We start from the raw sequence: 19,080 nt of genomic DNA, 5'->3' as shown, positions 1-19,080 counted from the left end.
CAAAATGTGAAAAAAATCTCCTTTTTCAGAGACCAATATTTGTCTATCAATGACTGGAAAGAACCAAATAAATTTTGGAGACTACAGTTCTGGGAAACAAGTCTAGATGTAGGTTTCTAATACCTTTACATCTCACAAAGGAAAATAGCCAATAAAGGTGAAAGTGACCTCAAATTTCATGTACTGTGAGTGTTTCTGTAGAAGTAAAGCCTCTTTCTTTTGGCTGTCTCTCCTCCGAATTAAAATGTCCATAGAAAACTTTTTTGAAGTTGCACGGTGAATCGGAAGCGAACTCAGTAGCATCAGACAATGGGCCCACTTCAAACCGTCCCTCAAATTTTCCAAATTGCTCAGTCAATTAGCATGTGCTCTCCCATGATGCTTTGCTTCACGACTCTCTAAAACCTGGTTATGTATAACAAGCTACTATCTTTAAAAACAGCCTCTCTGTTACAAGATATTTTTATATTGTTGTCTAATTTCTACTCAAACAATGAGTAAACATTTTTCTATGAGAATAAAACTTGCCCTTTCTGTAATAGGGACCTTCGTTTTAGGAATGATGAAATCAGTGGGGGGTTTATGTTTTCGTAGCAGTGCTGTAATTAGTTGTTTACAGGATAGTTATAGTTAATTTGTTTTTAAGTTTCTGCCGTGAGTTTAAAGATATAATTCGTGTCAGGTTTGTTTAGTTAGCGTACTCAAAAATAAGAAGTATCGCCGCTACCAAGCATGAACTTTCGGTTCGACTTCGCTGACATGTAACGAAGAGCGTCTAAGGGGCTAACAACGGAAGTTTTCTAGCCATGCTTTCTTATATATATTGTGGCAAGTACGTGCTTTTATTGTCATTCATATTTTTTTTTAGCTTTCTGGCTCTTCGTTTGCGTTGGAAGGTTTATTTTTTTTTTTGGTCTCTGTTTCTTTGGCGTTTGCGATTTTCTCCTTTCTTTAAAAGTGTCCCCCACATTGGCGGGCCGCGGTGGCTCAGCGGGCAAGAGTGCTTGCCTGCCATGCCGGAGGACCCCGGTTCGATTCCCGGCCCCAGCCCATGTAAAAAACAAACAAACAAACAAAATATAATAAAAATAAGAAAATGTTTCCCTTTCTTCCATCCTTCCTTCCTTCTCTGTCTTTCTTTCCTTCCTTTCCTCCCTAAAAAAAAAAGTGTCCCCCACAGAGCGTTCTTCCTGTTTTCGTACTCCTTTAACCAGCCAGTCCTTTTGTCACTTTAACTGACACTCGGCTAAACTTTCAATTCAAGCCGGTCAATTTTATGACGTCAGACTGATTTGCATGAGAGTCCCCAGCGTCCCAAGCGACTGTTCTCTAGTTTGCGAAATCTGAATGTACTACGTGAGATGAGCCAACAGCAAGAAAAATGCTACGAAAAAGTGTTTTAATATAACCGCACCAGTAAAAACACGTTATATAGATGAATGCATTGCTAGTGTCTCACCCTCATTGTAAAAGCTGCTACCATCCGTGGGGAAGCGCCGAAGGGACGGTGTTTTCAGCTTTGCGCAGTGGCAGTATCGTAGCCAATGAGGTTTATCCGAGGCGCGATTATTGCTAATTGAAAACTTTTCCCAATACCCCGCCGTGACGACTTGAAATATAGTCGGCGCTGGCAATTTTTGACAGTCTCTACGGAGACTGAAGTTTAATGGTTAAAAAATATATATATATGTCTTTAGAGTTCTGTGTTAATTTGTTATTCCTTGCGTGAGAAGTTTTCGATTTTTTTTAGTTGTTGTATATACGGCTGAATACTGGTAATCTTTTGATCTGTGTTTTTTGAACTGCCTTCATAGTTTGCAGATAGTTTCTTTATCTACCTCGCAGAATCTGGTAGGGTGAGCCCAAGACAAGTTTCCTAGTTTTCTCTCAGGCTTCCACCGAATTGGCACTGATATACAAGCACCCCAGCGCGTACATGGCGGGGGTTGCTCTTCTCACCCTGGCTCTGTATTGTTCTAGGGAGGGTGTGTGTGAAGAGACAGCAAGGATGCCACAAGCTTCCCCTAAGTTTGATTAGCACTTGCACACTTATTGCAACCTTTTAACTGTTTTCAGGAGTTTTGAGGAAGAAAATGAGTTGCCAGTTTTTGCTGGTTGTTTAAAAGTTCTGCGAGGGGGGAACATCTTAGCTGCCACTTTGGTTGGTTGGAGGTCCAGTTCCCTTTATCCTGAACTACTTGTCCCCACTGACCAATTACAACATAATGCTTGTAACCAAACTTTGTTAAGTTTTTCTGCTTCCTCCACACCCCTCATCTTTAACCCGGCAACCCAGAAAACACGCTACTTCAAAATAAAATATTCTCAGATCTAGTATCTGATCACCCTAACCGTTCATGCTGTTTCCCTCCACTGATTATTTCCTCTGTACAAAAGAAAAACCTAAGCCTAACTCGAGGGACTTGCAGTGGTCAGCCCTTGATGGGAGAGAAAGAAATTTTCCTGAGGAATCATGAGTTCATGATCTCTACATTCAGATAGTTTGGGATTTACAATGCCTTGTGAGAGAGCAGGAAACAAGTACTTTTGATACATTTCCTGAATAGCAAATTAATCCGTTTTTAAGAAAGCTCTTTCATCTCTTGCTATGCAATGAAGTAATAAAATTTACAGTTAGCGGAAGAACAATGAAACATGAAATTCAAAATACCACACAGTCCATAATGGGAGTGAAATTAGGTTATCATCTATTAACTCATTAATCGATTTCAAAATAGCTCAGAAAAATAGAATACAGTTGCAATCTTCTAATGCAGTCACATAAAAACTATAATGAATAGAAGGACTGGAAGCTTACTATTATGCGATTAGAATATTATTTTACATAGAATATTAGAATGAAAGTGGTGGAAGACCATTATGAAATGAATAGAACTTCCGGAGACCAAGTTGCTGAAGGAATGGAGAAGTGATGTTATATATCTCTTCCATTTCAAGGACCTGTCAACTCAATGTTTAGTTGCATCCATTTATTATTAACCCAAGGATCTGAAGGTTTTTCTTGCTTTCCTTTTTCTCCCCTCTCTTCTTCTTCCATCTCTCTTTGCCTTTCCCTTCCCTCCTCCTCTGCAATCTCCATCTCTGTCTCCATCTTCTATTTTCCTAAAGAAAAATGGTACTAAATTGGTGAGTAAATGACAATTTCTAATTTATTTTTCCATAAAATATTTTTACAAGCTATCTGCGCGTGCTGGTACAGCAAAATATAGCAATATATATTTATAGCACAAGAATAAATTTACTTTGGTATTAATAGATGGTGTTTTGCAAAGCAGTTAAGAAAAGGGATCTGGGACATTCTTGCCAGTCATGCTGACTGGTTTTACCCTTGAAGGGGATACAGATGAGGTAAAGCATTTTCACGGCAATTATTAGGCAATGAAAATTTGAGAAATTCAGAGTCATGAGCGAGGTAATCTCTCATGGACCAAAATAATAAATATTAGAGTTGGGGCCCAGTACAGGCAAAAAAAAGAAGCGGCAGCTTTTAATCAGACATAAGGTCTTTAACAAAATATTACAGCCTCTGCATCAGGGGTCATGTAAGCTAGTGGTACGAAATCTAAATTAGTTTCATTTTGGTTCCTTTACTAGATGCTTACTGGAAAAACATCTGTCATAGACCACTGTCATTCATGTGACGCCTTCACTGCATATCACAAAGTGGAAAATTTAATGAAATATTTAGAGTCCCTGCCTGGAATTTATGATCTAGGCTTTCCATATTTTAATTGATTAGCTAAAATCCATGAAGTATTTTGCTAGGCTGCAAGCTTCCGGAATGAGGTATACCAGAAGTGGAATGGCTTTTATAAAGGGGAATTTAATAAATTATAAGTTTACAGTTATAAGGCAATGAAAACACCCAAACTAAGGCCCCAACAAGAGGTTACCTTAATTCAAAGAAAGTCCGTGGGTTAGGATCTCCTTTGTCAGCTGGGTAGTCACATGGCTGGCATCTGCCTCGCCAGGTTCTGACTGCTTAACATCTCATGGCAATGTCTGCTGCGCTCCAAGTTATCTCCATATGTCTGTATCTGTGTCAGCTCTACTGGAAGATTCTGTCGGCTCTGAGACTTCTGTCATTTCTCTAGGCCCTGTTGTTTCTCCAAAAATGTTTCCTTTTAAAGGATTTCAGTAAGGTAATGAAGACCCACCTGGAATGGGTGGAGTCACATCTCCCACCAGTTGGGTGTGTCATATCTCCACAGAACTAGCCTAATTAAATGATTCCAACCTACATTATTAAATCAGGATTAAAAGAAATGGCTGTCCCTACAAGATTGGATCAGAATTGAAACATGGCTTTCCTGGAGTATATAATAGATTTAAAATAGCACAAGTATCTAAACTATATGTGTTTGTATGCAAAGAATCAAATAAGTGTACTGTTTGTTTACATTTACCCTTTTCCCATTATCTTTTTGTTCAGTTAACCCAGCCTGTGGAAAATATCCTAAATTTTGAAATCTTTCCTTCCTATGCTTCTTTTACGTATTTGACCCAACCATTATATGTATGAAAGCATACTGTCTTTGAATCAAGCCACACCATATCAGATTTGCCCATTTTCCATTCCGTTCCAGTCATGAGGAATATTGACAGCAATAAAGAAAAGTGGTAGAATATCATCAAACTGTTGCATCTTCTCATTTCCAATTAGTCTTTTAATGTCAAATATTTTCATTTTAGTAGTCACTCAGTAATTTTGGGGGGAGGAGGGATTCAAAATTTCCATTCAAAAAAAGTTTTGACTTCTTTTAAAATGCACGATTATAATGTTTGTATGAGTGTGTGTATGTGTGGGGGGGGATGTGGTGTGGTGGGTAAGTGTGAATCCATTTGATTCTTTTTCATATTTACATTCTCTTTTCTTTTGCTACTCACTGATAAAAGTTTCTTCAAGAATTTTAATGAGGGTGCAAGAGAACAAAGTTTTTCTGTTCTAACAGTTACATAGCTTAAAGCTACAGGATAAGAGGTGGCAGGTTTTGTGCTTTTTCTTCATTAATTTTTCCGCTTGATTCTGACAGACTCAAAATATTGAAGATATAATGTTAAGAACTTTAAAACTACTTCATCTTCCAGTGTATTTCCTCCATATTTATTTTCCTTCTGGGAGATAGTTATTTCCTGACGTGTCATTTGTGCATCTGTACTATTGATAAAAACAATCAGTATTAATTACAAACTTAATAAAATTATTGTAGCTACCATTTATTGAATTTGTGGCTTAGACCTCTTTTAGGTCCATGAATTTGATTCTTCATTCTTCAACTTATCTGATTGTCACCAGTATTAAACTAAGTACCGTGTTCTTTTGAGAAAGGAAGGGATACATTTGAAGATTGTCCCCCAGATAAGAATAATTAGGACCAGAATTGCAGTCTTGATTTATTTCTCTTCTCATGAAGCCCTTCTTAAAAAAAAAATTAAAAAAAGGAACTCTCTACTACTTTACCTTTTTTTAGTTGATTTTTCTTCCTATTACATTTCACTTTATTAGTTTATATTCATTTATAACTTTTTTTTAAATTGTGAAATATAACATACATGCCAAAAAGTAATAAATTTCCAAGTACATTTTAACAAGTAGTTATACAACAGATTTTAAAGTTTGGCATGGGTTACAATTCCACAATTTTCCTTTTTTCTTCTACTTGCTCCATGACACTGGAGACCAACAGAAATAGCAATATAATGATTCAGCTCTCATAACCATTTGTTAAATCCTATCTTTGCTCTTATCTCCTTCTTCTCTTCAAATAACATATACACAAAAAAGCAATAAATTTTAAAGTATGTCATAACAATTAGTTGTAGAACAGATTCCAGAGTTTGATATGGGTTACAATTCCACAATTTTAGATTTTTATTTTTAAATGCTCTAAGGTACTGGAGGCTAAAAACAATATCACTATAATGATTCAGCACTCATATTCATTTGTTAAACCCGACCTTCTCTGTATAACTCCACCATCACTTTTGTTCTTTCTCCCTACCTTTAGGGGTATTTGGGCTATGCCCTTTCTAACTTTTACCTGTTGAAAGGAGCTGTCGATAATATGGGATAGGGGGATGGAACTAGATGATGTTCTGGAGAGGTTGGCTGCTCTGCATTTCAGGACTTATCTGGTCCAGGGACCTATCTGTAGGTTGTAGGTTTTGGAAAATTGCCCTAGTGCATAGAAACTTGTAGAATCTTATATAATGCTCTAGTTATTCTTTGGGATTGGCAGGAATGGTTTTGGTTGGGGTACTTCAATTTATAGGAAAAGATCCCTTTATTATAATGTGCTTGATAAACTAGTTGTTCAGAGAAGGAGCTGAAGAAAACAGCCGATAAATCTATCATTTAATTTCACTAAGCCTCTCATAGGTCCATAAAATAGAACATATCTCACAGAGGTTTATCACATGCAAAATTTCTGGTCTTAAACTATTTATGTGTCTTGATGTGATTTAGAGGTACAGAAGCCTTCCTGGGATCTAAGACAGAGACCTTATAAGTTTGACCTTGGAGAAATCCATTAAGGATGCAAAAGGAATAAACATTAAGAAGCAGAGTTTAACTCCTGGGAAGTTAATACCAAGTCCTTCAATGTTCTCAATATTTGTAATGACTATTTTACCAAGCAGCTGTGTTAATATGGCCTGTGGGGACTTCACCTTGTGGCTTTAATCATATTTCTGCAAAGCAGTGTGTTTTCAATTTGGAGGCTTTTAGAAAACATCTATTATGTCCCAGTTCATATAGTTTTAAGTTTGCTTTGTTTTCCTTTAGAGTTTGGAGACCTTGAGAAATGGAAAACTTGATTACCTTATCTAAAAACACAAAGGGGTGACCCTAGATGACGCAATGGGATTTAGAGTAAAATGCACATACCAGTAACTAAGTACCCTAGAATCGTAACAGTGCATTTAAAGGAAACTTTATGCAAAGCTCAGTTACTTTTGTTGCACACCTTCAATCTCTCACTTAAACTTAGCTTTCAGATATTTTCTCCCATATATTCTTCCTACTCTTGACTCAGCTTTGCTCTGAAACACCTTTTTTGAGAAGTCAGAGCTTTAAATCCTGAGAATCATTTCAAATTTGGTCTCCTTTCTATCGGTCTTCCTTTCCTTTGGGGAGTGGGGGCGTGGGGGGGTGCATGTTGTATAGCGGAGAGTCCACCCAGACCTCCTGCATGGCAGGTGAGCATTCCACCACTGAACACTGAGCACCCATGGCAGGCTTCTTTTTGGCATGATTCTGCGCCCATGACTTTTGTAATATACACTACCGGAAATCTCCTATCAAGCTGACCAGGTGCAGCAGATACATGGAAATCCCGTAAACTGCATAGAATCAATCTCCGGATCATATATGTGGTTCCAGGAGACAGAAGTTCACTTAAAAAAAAAAAAAAGTTTGTGCTGAATCAAAAGTTTTTCCTCGATCACAATTGGTGTTGAGCAGGGGCGGCAAACTACCTGCTGGCCAAATGATTTCATAAAGTTTCATTGGAATAGACACACCCATCAGGGATTGTCCACAATTGCTTTCAGGCTGCAATGGCAGAATCATGTAGTTATAACTGAGACATTATGCCTTGAGAAGCCTAAAATATTTGCCATCTGGCCCTTTATGGAAAAAGTTTGTTAATCACTCCATAGAATATGCAAATTAATTTGTCTCTGTAATCATGAGCAATCATTTATGTGGCAGTCAATGATTAGTAATAGTGGGACTTTGATGTTCGGAATCTGCAGTCTCTAAAACTCCCTTCCCATTGGTACATCGGTACATTGTAGGTTGAAAGACCATGCTGTTTATGAATAAGTGAAATTTCACATCGGACACTCCCCCATGACTTAAAATATTGCCTTTAGTTCTTCCTTGGTTGCAGAATTCATTATTGTCTTTAATATTTTTTAGTGCATCAGAACAAATTAACAAAAATTTCATTGTCAAAAGAAAAATATTCAGAGTTCTGCATAAGAAGGCTTTCCTTTCCTAGAGAAAGAAATAAAGCTAATGCCTCTTAAATGTAAGGATGTGTTCACAAGAAACTTTCACACTGTCTTATGCTGAGCTTATATGTTGATTAAATCCTTCAGTTAAATGCTGTTTTCCTAAATAAATATTTATTTTGCTGTGTTGATGATTTTTTTTCCAAGTTGAATTATCAGGGGAATATAGTCAGGCCCTAAAAATAAAAAAGGCAGGTGTTCAAGCAACCATGACAAATTTAAATGGCTTGATTACGTCTCTGTGGTAGATGATTTGTTTTATTGTCTGAAATAACACAATTGCATTGTGTTCTACTTCCATCTATAGTTACATGAAAGAGAAGATAAAAGAATAAATTACACTAGTTTCAAGTACATTTTAGATAATAATTGCAGGGGATTTGAAAGTTGGCAAGCCAGATGAAATGTGCCCAAAATTCACTAAGACTAATATCTAATATTTTGAGAATTCTGACTTGACATATATTTTAATTTTCCAATTATCTTCCAAGTGCTTTTGAACAAGTTCCAAATCTCCATTTAGAATAATGAGCAATAAGGAAATTTTCCTTTGCCTAGTAATCCAAGGGAATAGATAAGAAAAGCTCCTATGCAAACTATTTCACCATAAGATTACATCCTTAGAAGGTCTGCTTCCCATTTACATATCTTAGGACTTTCTTCTTGATTGTGACTCTACATCTAGCAATGACTTGGAGGTTTTTAAAAAAGAGCGATATCCAATTCCCATGCATACCTCAGAGATTCTGACTGAATTGGTCTGGGGTAGAGTCAGTGTGGTCCATATATATTTTTAAAGGCCCCATGTGATACTAATGTACAGTAGAGTCTAACTGTCCTAGTGACTGTGGGTAGATACTACGAAATGACAAATCCAACAGACATAGTAGAAGCTATGAAGAAAGTTTCTGATGGAAGGTGGAATGGACTTGAAGTACAAAACAAGGCATGAAAATTTAGTGTCTAACACTGCCTCCAAGCAGATGTCTAGAATATGCCTCCCAGATTAATCATGATACCGTACAGGTTTGTGGTATACCATTTGCCAGTTGATTTCACATTCACTCAACACTTGCTGATCACTTAACAACTATAAATGAACATAAATATAAGCTGCCTACTTTTACAAAGCATAGTAATAACTTGTCAGTCATGCCGTTATCACAGAAATGGGTTTGAATGAACCCTCATAATTCTTTAAAAAAAATTTTTATTGAGATATCTTCACACACATACGTCCATCAAAAGTATCCAATCAATGGCTTACAATATCACCATATAGTTATGGTTTTATCGTCATGATCATCTTTAGAAAATTTGCGTCACTCCAGAAAAAGAAACAAAAAAGAAAAACATACATCCATTCCTCTTACCCTTCCCTCTTATTGGCCACCAGTATTTCAATCGACTCATTTTTTTTTACCCCTTGTTCCCCCCCTCCCCTGTTATTCATTTATTTTTTGTCCTTACTTTTTTACTCATCTGTCCATACCCTGGATAAAAGGAGCATCAGCCATAGGGATTTTGCAATCACATGGTCACATTGTAAAAACTATATCATTATATAATTGTCTTCAAGAATCAAGGCTTGGCCTTCATAATTCTTGAGGCTACGAGTACTTAATGCCCTTCAGACTGTGAGTGTAGATGGGATCTGGGATGTAAGAATGAGGAAAATTCTGATTTCCTATTACTGAACATCTTAAGAACCAGACAGTCATAAAAAAGTATGGCTTTTCTGGATTAGGAAAGATATAGCTTTCACTGAAGGAAAGAAGTTGAATTTTGTAGATAACCAGTCCGAGGTTCCTCCTATCCTATCTGTCTCCTGGGGCAGAGGCGATAAGCAGAGTGAGGAATTCTACCTGCAGCTTTAGAAATACGGTCTAATCTTGTGACTGGGCTTCGGCATATTTCTAGTGGAAACTAGGGTCTGAATAATATCTTAAGGTGATCATAGGCCAGAGAAAAAAAATAAGAGCTCCCCCAAATATTTTTATTCTGTCACAAAAGTGGTTAAATGAATCTCAACACCTCACTAATTTATTTTGCAGGTAGAAGGAGAAGGGGGGCAGATTGCATCGTTATTTGCACTAATACCTAAATCAAAACTGAACGGCTACATTTATTTTCTTTAATTTGAAAGTGGATAGTAAAGCACAATAGCATTAGTTTCAGCTAAGATCTATACCAATGGAAATAACAAATATTTCACATCATGTTACAAATGTCACTGATCTCATGAAATACAATTTACTCTCACCACTCCTAAATTACAGTAGTTATTGGACTCACCACTAGATATAATTATTTAATTTGGTACTAAAGAAGGACATACATTACTGTCATAACTAAAACTACTATGAAAACTGTAATTTAATATATTTGGTATCCTTTGAAATCCTATATAGTTTAATTCATGCATTTCATGACATTGTTTTGAGGAAAGGTCCTTAGCCATGAAAGAAAAACTCAAAAAGCTTAAGAATCTCTGGTTTAGCACTTACCATAGCATATTTTAATAGTTTATTTCAATCCTCTCAATCCTGCAGGCAGGAAATACTCTTGGGGGATCAATTTGAGGTTAGGAAATGCCCTTTGTCTCTATTCTATTGGCGAGCGTGGTACATGGCACGTCACAGATCTCTACCATACATTGAATGAGTGAATGGATGGATGAAATCGGGAACTGAGTGGTGAAGTGAAGTTGTCCCTTCTGCTGAAATGCTCACTTTGCCCTCCAGTTACTCTGACTAAAGGCTCCCAACCCTTCGAGACCCAGCCCGACACCGCCCTATTTTTGTTTTATTTTGCCATTAGAAACTTGAGCTAAAAACCTTAAAGTCAATTCACTCATTCAGTTTAATCCATAGATATCTTTTCAAAATATTGTTTTTTTTCCAAAATGTCTTTCATTATCCATGTTGAAAATTCTAACAGGCTTCATCCCTTTTCCCTTCCTGCCTTCCCTTTTCCCCTCCTTCTCTATGTCCTTCTTTTCTATTTTTTCTTTATTATTTAAATTCAAAAATTATCAATACCATTGTAATAGAAGTACCAATGCAACACAAAGATATGTAAAGATGACATTTACCATTACTCATCTCTTCCGGGCAACCACCATTCAAAATCTGGCGTTTATCTTTCCATTTGCTAAGTTTCCTTAAGCTACTGCTCTGAAGTGATATTATTTCCTGTTTCCTTCAGAGGAAAAAATATTTCCTGAAACACCACCTAAGCAAACAGCTGTATGGTGAGGTAGTTAGAAGTCAGAGCCTTGGTTTTAGGATGCCCCTTTAAATCTCGCCTTCTTTACTCACTAGAAAAGAAGAAACAAGCCCCGGAGCCTCAGCTTTTTCAAATGTAAAATGGGAATAAAAACTATTACTGCCTCATAAAATGGTTGGGAAGATTTAAATGAGGTGATGTTTACAATGCATTTTTCATCAGATTGGGCACTTAACAAGCAAAAAAGATTGGTTTTATTACTGAACAACTTTTTCTTTAAATTATGAATGAGACTTTTTTTTACCTGCATGCAATATTGCTAGTTCTGACATTTATAACACAGAAGGGAAAATTACAAATGAAAATCAAATGTATAGTTAAGTATACTTCTGATCATATCTTTAAATATGCATATTAATCTAGTATGAAATATAGTACTATAATACAAATTAAATAGAATTCTAAATTAATATAGATATACACTTTAACTGAGGTAATGAGTACCAAAAATACAGTCCATCAGAAAATAGAAAGGAATTTCCTTTATGCCTATTGTTTTCTTTTTCAGAATCGTACAGGATAATATAGCAGAATAAAATGAATATCCAGTAAGATTCAATATTCCAGGTTCTTGCTTTTTGTTTTCTTGACACATAGACAGTTTTATTCAAGGAAAAAGAGCACGAGTGAAACATTTTGCAACCTTCTGCACTTATTTTGCTGATTGATACTTTTACATTGTTCTAGACTTGAAATATTTTTTTCAATGATGCGTCTTTTTTTTAAACATTTTCTTATTGTTAAAAAAACATATATACAAAGAAAAGAAAAGGAAAAAAACAATGATTTTTAAATAAGTAGATACAGAACATATTTCAGAGTTCGTTATGGGTTACCATTCCACTATTTTGAGTTTTTCTTTCTAGCTGCTCCAAAGCAGTGGTGGCTAGAAAAGAAAAATTTTTTCTCTATTTTTTTGAAAACAGCACATGTACTAAAGAGCAATAAATTTCAAAGCACATCACAATAATTAGTTGTAGAACAGATTTCAAAATTTGGTTTGGATTACAATTCCACCATTTTAGGTTTTTACTTCTAGCTGCTCTAAGGTACTGGAGACTGAAAGAGATATTAATACAATGATTCAGCAATCATACTCAGTTTTTAAATGCTACCTCCTCTGTATAATGCCACCATCATCTCTGATCTTTCTCCCACTCTTTAGGGGCATTTGGGTCATGCCCATGATAACTTTTTCATGTTGGAAGGGGCTATTGATAATACGGAATGGGGGGTGGACCTAGTTAATGTTCTGGAGAGGCTGGCCGCTCTGCATTTCAGGACTTACCTGGTCCAGGGACCCATCTAGAGGTTGTAGGTTTTTGGAAAGTTACCCTAGTGCATGGAACCTTTGTAGACTCTTATGTAATACCCTAGATATTCGTTAAGATTAACAGGAATGGTTTTGGAAAGTTACGATAGGTAGCAATGTCTGACTGAAGCATGCTTAAGAGTGACCTCCAGAGTAGCCTCTCGACTCTATTTGAACTCTCTCTGCCACTGATATTTCATTAGTTACACTTCTTTTCCCCTTTTTGGTCAGGATGGCATCTGAACAACTTTCATATGGCTTTTCTTATGCTTTTTTTTTTTGGTTTTTATTTCTTTTGTTTTTCTTATGCATTTTGAAATAGAAAAAATTTCCAAATTGTTTTTCTCCAGTCAGTGCAAGAGCCATTTTTCATTGTACTAACATAGGAAAGCTTCTTCTGTTTTTCTTATGCATTTTGAAATAGAAAAAGTTTCCAAATTGTTTTTCTCCAGTCAGCGCAAGAGCCATTTTTCGTTGTACTAACATAGGAAAGCCTTCAGCAAAAGCCCCTAAAAGTCAGTTGGGACCAAAGTAGTCACAGATTCACTTCAGGGAAGTGCTTGATTTAAGTTGAATATAAATGAATATTTTTAAATCATTCTGAGTAGAACGAGATTAAATTCAATGATAGAAATTGGTGCTAATGACACAGACAGTGATTTTTTTTTTCAGAATTTTTGTGTCTGTCAGGGCAGGATTGGGTATGGGGGGTGAGGTGAGACAGCGGCTTCTGAGTAAATAAGCACATCCAGTGAGATACAAATGATTTCCCAAACGCCAGTGCTCTTTTTATTTTCTCAAACCCTTTCTTAAGAAAAGCTTGTACTCCACTCTCCAGAAGAGAGAGGGACTCATTATTAAGCCACTAGGCACTTTGCTCCATGTGGCTTAGGTACATGTCTAATCATCAATACTAAATATATCATAGGCTTTCAATAAATATGGAAGAGTAGACGGATGGACACATAGATGGAGAGATGGATGGATGAATAATGCTGCAGAGTAATAAAAGATTATGCCCTTCCCATCCCACTGCTCAAAAACCCACGAAAGCCTGCACAGCACTGTGCTTACGTCCTTAGTGTCAGTAGTGTGTCAATCAGAACATTTCTAAGGTATATCCTAGTTTTCTGTTCTCCAGATTGGATCATACTCCTTCAATATTACGATGAGTAAATAAACGAATGTCTAAAAATATCTTGATAAATTCTGTTAATGTGCACAAAACCCAGAATTACTAGTGAAGGTTGATTATTCATACATGACATCAGGGATCAATAAAGTAGAGCCAAGAGCCAAATTCAGCTGCACCCCACCTGCTTTCATATGGCCCAGGTCAATGCAAAATTTGGGGAAATTTGTTTTTTCTCTCATCTAAGTACTTACTTCAAAACCTTGATTTTGGCTCTTGGTCCACAATGCTTAAGATATTTACTATACAGTCCTTTAAAGAAAAAAGTATGTGTCTCATTATATTATAAGTTCCAAACTGTGGGGATGACCGTGACGAAGTATTTACTATTATTTACTTAGCTCCTTGTTTTCTGCGACACTCACTCAAAGAATATTTAATGGATGAATACATAAATGTTTGAGCATGCTCTGTACCTTACTACTCAACTCCACCAGAACTGATCATCAATAGAGAAAATACTTGTCAGAATTCTCAAACACAGACGTTTTAATTTTTACCAAGATAGGATAAGTAACTTTAATAATACAGTTATATTGTTTGTTTTCATGCCAATTGTTAAAGATCATTTCAGCAATACGCTATGTGCAATGATGGGAATTTATTTTTTAACTGCCTCTAGAGATGAAAAGTGCGTTTCCATTTTGTGGTTGAGATTCTAGCTTTGCTTATTTCCACATGTGGGTGTTGTATGAAAGCTGATTTTAAGAAGCAGAGAAGCCTTCTCCCCAAGCATTGGGTCTAGCCGAGAGCACTGCTCTGTGGCTGGCTCTTCATTTTGTTCTTGACAAAATTTAGGGGGGAAGTATTGTGTGCTCAGTAATGCTAATGAAACCATAGAGGATGCTTCACCACTGTATTCTGTATAGTATTCATGCAGAAGAATTTCCCCTTAATATTGTTCTCTGGACTACAAAAGCTGTAGGACCTACAGTTAAGCACTTTCCAGATTCTCAGTATGAACAGAGCAGTCTGTTCAACTGTGTGTGTCCTTTATTGCTATGCATAAAATCTATCAGCCTCCACTTTCATATTATTTTGCCCCTTTGCTTTTGTGGTTGAAATGTTTTTTTCCTACTTTAATTGTCTGATTTTCTATGATCTTAATGTAGATCACTTCAAATCCTTTTTTGAAGTAGGTAGGTTAACCATTATTATAATTATAATACCTATAAATTCTATTTATGAGGCATATCTGAGTTAAATTATGATTTCTTCCTTAAATCAAACACCAAATACATGCTTATTTGCAGACAGCTTCCCCCCGACCCCCACCAACATTTGTGAGGCTCAAGGTAGGAGTATAATGGACCATCACATACCACATGTTTAAGTCGTTAAAAGCTATAAATTAAGCTAATAAACTGTTAATAAAATATATTTAATAAAATATATTTTAGCCTGCCACATTGACAACAATACTTTTATTACAGCCTGCAAGGCCAGGTGGGACTTCAGCTTTCTTTGTCTCCCAGAGTGTGTTGTCTCAGAAATAGCCATGCTCAAGCCCCATGTCCCTTCTCTTTTGGCTTCCTCTTTTCCATCCAGCTCAATATCTGAGCCAATCAGCTTCTCTTCTCTGCCACATGAACCTTGGCCATCCCTCATACCTCAGGACATGCTACAGTCAGCCTTAAATATGCTCAGGGCTGTTTGGTAGAAAAATCGTGGGGTCCTGGGTAATTAGACTGTGAACTAAGGGGTACATGTCCTATTTGTTTTTCCAAAGCTAAAAACACATCAAATATGCCTAGCCCTTATTACTTTTATTATTTTCAGTGATTCATTTTATTTATTTATTTATTAACTTTTTTTATTGTATGATATAACATATATGCAAAGCAAAGAAAGAAAAAAAAACACTAGTTTTCAAAGCACTCTTCAACAGGTAGTTACAGGACAGATCCCAGGGTTTGTCATGGGCTACCGTGCCATCATCTCAAGTTTTTCCTTCTAGCTGCTCCAGAACATTGGAGGCTAGAAGGAATAAATATTTTGTTATCATCACATCGACTTTTTTGTGTGTGTGTGAAAAATAACGTATATACAAAAAAGCAATCAATTTCAAAGCACAGTGCCACATTAGTTGTACAACAGATTTCAGAGTTTGATATGGGTTACAATTCCACAATTTTAGGTTTTTATTTCTAGCTGCTCTAAGGTACTGGAGACCAAAAGAAGCATCAATACAATGATTCAGCACTCATACTCATTTGTTAAACCCTACATTTTCTGTATAGCTCCACCATCACCTTTAAACTTTCTCCCACTCTTCAGAGGTGTTTGGGCCAGGCCCGTTCTAACATTTTCATGTTGGAAGGGCTGTCGATAATGTGGGATGGGGAAATGGAACTTGCTGTTGTTCCTAATGTTGTGGAGAGGCTGGGCCCTTCTAGGTTTCAGGACTCATCTGGTCCAGGGACCTATCTGGATTTTGTAGGTTTCTGGAAAGTTACCCTAGTATATGGAACCTTTGTGGAATCTTATATATTGCCCTAGGTGTTCTTTAGGATTTGGCTGGAATGGTTTTGGTTGGGATTTGGCTAGTTATGATACGTAGCAATGTTTAACTGAAGCATGCTTAAGAGTGACCTCCAGAGTAGCCTCTAGACTCTATTTGAACTCTCTCAGCCACTGATACCTCATGTGTTACACTTCTTTTCCCCATTTTGATCAGGATGACATTGTTGATCCCACGGTACCAGGGCCAGACTCATCCCTGGGAGTCATCTCCCACATCACCAGGGAGACTTTCACCCCCGGATGTCATTGTCTTATGTGTGTGTGTGGGGGGGCATTGATTTCACTTGCAGAGTTGGGCTTAGAGACACTGAGGCCACACCTGAGCAACAAGAGATCTTCCAGAAGTAACTCGTAGGCATACCAAAGCTACACTAAGCTTCTCTGCTAACATACATAAGCTTCCCAAGAGCAAGCTTCAGGATCAAGGGCTTGGCCTATTGATTTGAGTGTCCCTAATGTTTGACACAGTGTCAGGGGCTTACCCAGTGTTAAAATTCAATAGTTCCATATTTTTTCTCCCATCCCTCAAGGGAATTTGCCAATACCTTTTGATTATCTACTTAATATATTCTAGGTTGTATCCAGGCATTGTATTAAGCTATACAGGATTAAAGGCCCTCATTCTTATTCTGGGCTCCCTGTGTTTCAATTGTTTAAATGAGCTATCCAGACAGGTTGAGTTAGATTTTGTGCTACAGAAAATTTAGCTTCTAGACAAAGCAAACCTTTCTTCCTTTGGTCTCAAAGAATAGGGGAGGTTCTAAAATATAGAAAATGTCTTCCTTACCCTGATGATCTGAATTACCTTTACCCTGACCTGGTCGGCATCATTCTTATCTCTAAATACCAGGTTATGCATATATAACACAGCCCCTCAAAGTCCAGAAATAATAACCACCACTCCAGACTAAATGTGACTGCTAAAGGAGCTTACACTCTAGGTCCCTGTTTTATAATCATTTTCTAAAGGAAACCATACAATAATTGCTCTTCTGTTTCTGGCTTATTTTGCCTCACCAAATGTCCCACAGGTTCATTCACAATGCTGCACGCCTCACAACTTCATTCCTTTTGTAGCAGCACAACATTTGATCATATGTATGCACCATCATTCACCAATCTACTTCTCAGTCAGTGCATCCTTCAGCCACCTGCATTCACTAGGCATCAAGTTCACAGTCCATAAACACTCTCAATTTTAGATAATTAAATTGTTCCCAAGAGAAAGATAACCCATAAACACACCCTCACCAAATAGGAAATGTAAACCGCCCCTTATCTCTTACCCCTCCTCCCACTGTTTACCTCTGCTGTGGCTGTGATACTGTTGATGTTTCCTGTTGAACATATCCCATAGCATGCAATAGCAGTTTTCTCCTCTACCCTGAACTTATACACTCTTTGTACAAGATTCATAACATTGCAGTAGTTCATGCAAGAACTTATTTACAAAATGTTCATCAGTGGAACACATAGGTCTATACCATGCCTTTCAATCATATTCATCTTCAGTATGGTAATATTATTTATAGACCCACTAGTGAACTGCCTTCACTTCTATCTATTCCCTTCCATTTGAGTTCAACCTCACTAGCTAACTGTTCACCCATCTCTAGCTTCTATGTATCTCTAAGTTCCCTATATTCTGTATTACAAGCCTCTCATTTTACCTTTACAATGGTCATAAAAGTGAAATCATACACTATCTATTCCTTTGTTGGCTTATTTCATTCAGCTTTATGTCCTCAAGTTTCATCCATCTTGTTATATGTTTCAGGACGTCATTTTGGGTTACTGCTGATTAGATTATCGCCATGGAGATGTGACATGCCCAATTGTGGGTGTGACCTTTAGATTAGATGGAGATGTGACCCCACCCGTTCAAGGCAGGTCTTGATTAGTTTACTGGAATCCTTTAAAAGGGGAAACATTTTGGAGAGAGCCGCAAAAACATCACAGAAGAGCTGACACAGGTGCGGACACATGGAGAACGGAGGCACAGATGTTTGGATGTATTTGGAGCCTGGCAGACATAGCCATAAGATGTTCAGCAAGCCAGAACCTGGAGAGAGCCAAGGGAACCCAAGAGATTAAAGCCAGCCCTGGAGAAGCAAAGTGCAGGATCCCCACAAGAACAAGCTGAATGCAATGGAGCCCAGGAGCAGGCGACCAGCAGATTCCAGCCACAGGACTTCCCAGCTGACAGCGGTGTTCCAGACACATTGGCCTTTCTTGAGTGAAGGTAACCTCTCGTGGGTGCCTTAATTTGGACATATTCACTTCCTTAGAGCTGTAAACTTGCAACTTATTGAATTCCTCTTTTAAAAGCCATTCCATTTCTGATATATCACATTCCAGAAGCTTGCAAACTAATACACATGAGATGTTGCTAAGGGACAAGGGCGGGGCTGTGATTCCACACAGGTGACCTGATTTTACCAATTCCTCCATGCCTGAAGTACCTGCCCTGGTCAGTTCCTATAGAGAAGGGTCTGGGCCTCTTTTCAAACTCCTTTCCAGATAGTTTAAATTGTACAGCCAAGCTTGAGTACCCCAGCAAGAAAACTGTTTCTCTTTAGGATGGTAAGCTTGCAGGAAGAATGAGCTTTTAAAGTACAAAATTTTGCTTGGATAAATTCAGCAATTCAATTCATCAAGGATTGATTGTTCATTGTGTGCTAGGCACAGTGCTTGGAAATGCAGAAAAAGGAAAAAGAAAGACGTGTTA

The 19,080-nt window shown here is 37.3% G+C and overlaps 1 long non-coding RNA gene and 1 other non-coding gene across 3 annotated transcripts in view; both read left to right on the top strand.

Annotated features, from left to right (window-relative positions):
* Window positions 1-600: 600 nt before the first annotated feature.
* LOC143643755 (uncharacterized) overlaps window positions 601-19,080 on the top strand; it is a 153,819-nt gene continuing 135,339 nt past the window's right edge. For both annotated transcript variants that reach the window (XR_013156374.1, XR_013156375.1), the window contains exon 1: window positions 601-832. This is a non-coding gene — a long non-coding RNA (uncharacterized LOC143643755). The remainder of the gene's footprint in view (window positions 833-19,080) is intronic.
* On the top strand, window positions 1,516-1,656 carry LOC143645442 (U4 spliceosomal RNA). Its single transcript, XR_013157147.1, has one exon. It is a non-coding gene; the product is annotated as a U4 spliceosomal RNA (small nuclear RNA).

This window comes from Tamandua tetradactyla, chromosome 8 (assembly GCF_023851605.1).
Source record: "Tamandua tetradactyla isolate mTamTet1 chromosome 8, mTamTet1.pri, whole genome shotgun sequence".
NCBI lineage: Eukaryota > Metazoa > Chordata > Mammalia > Pilosa > Myrmecophagidae > Tamandua > Tamandua tetradactyla.
The sequence above is the reverse complement of the archived record's forward strand: the minus strand, read 5'-3'. Positions and strand labels throughout refer to the sequence as shown.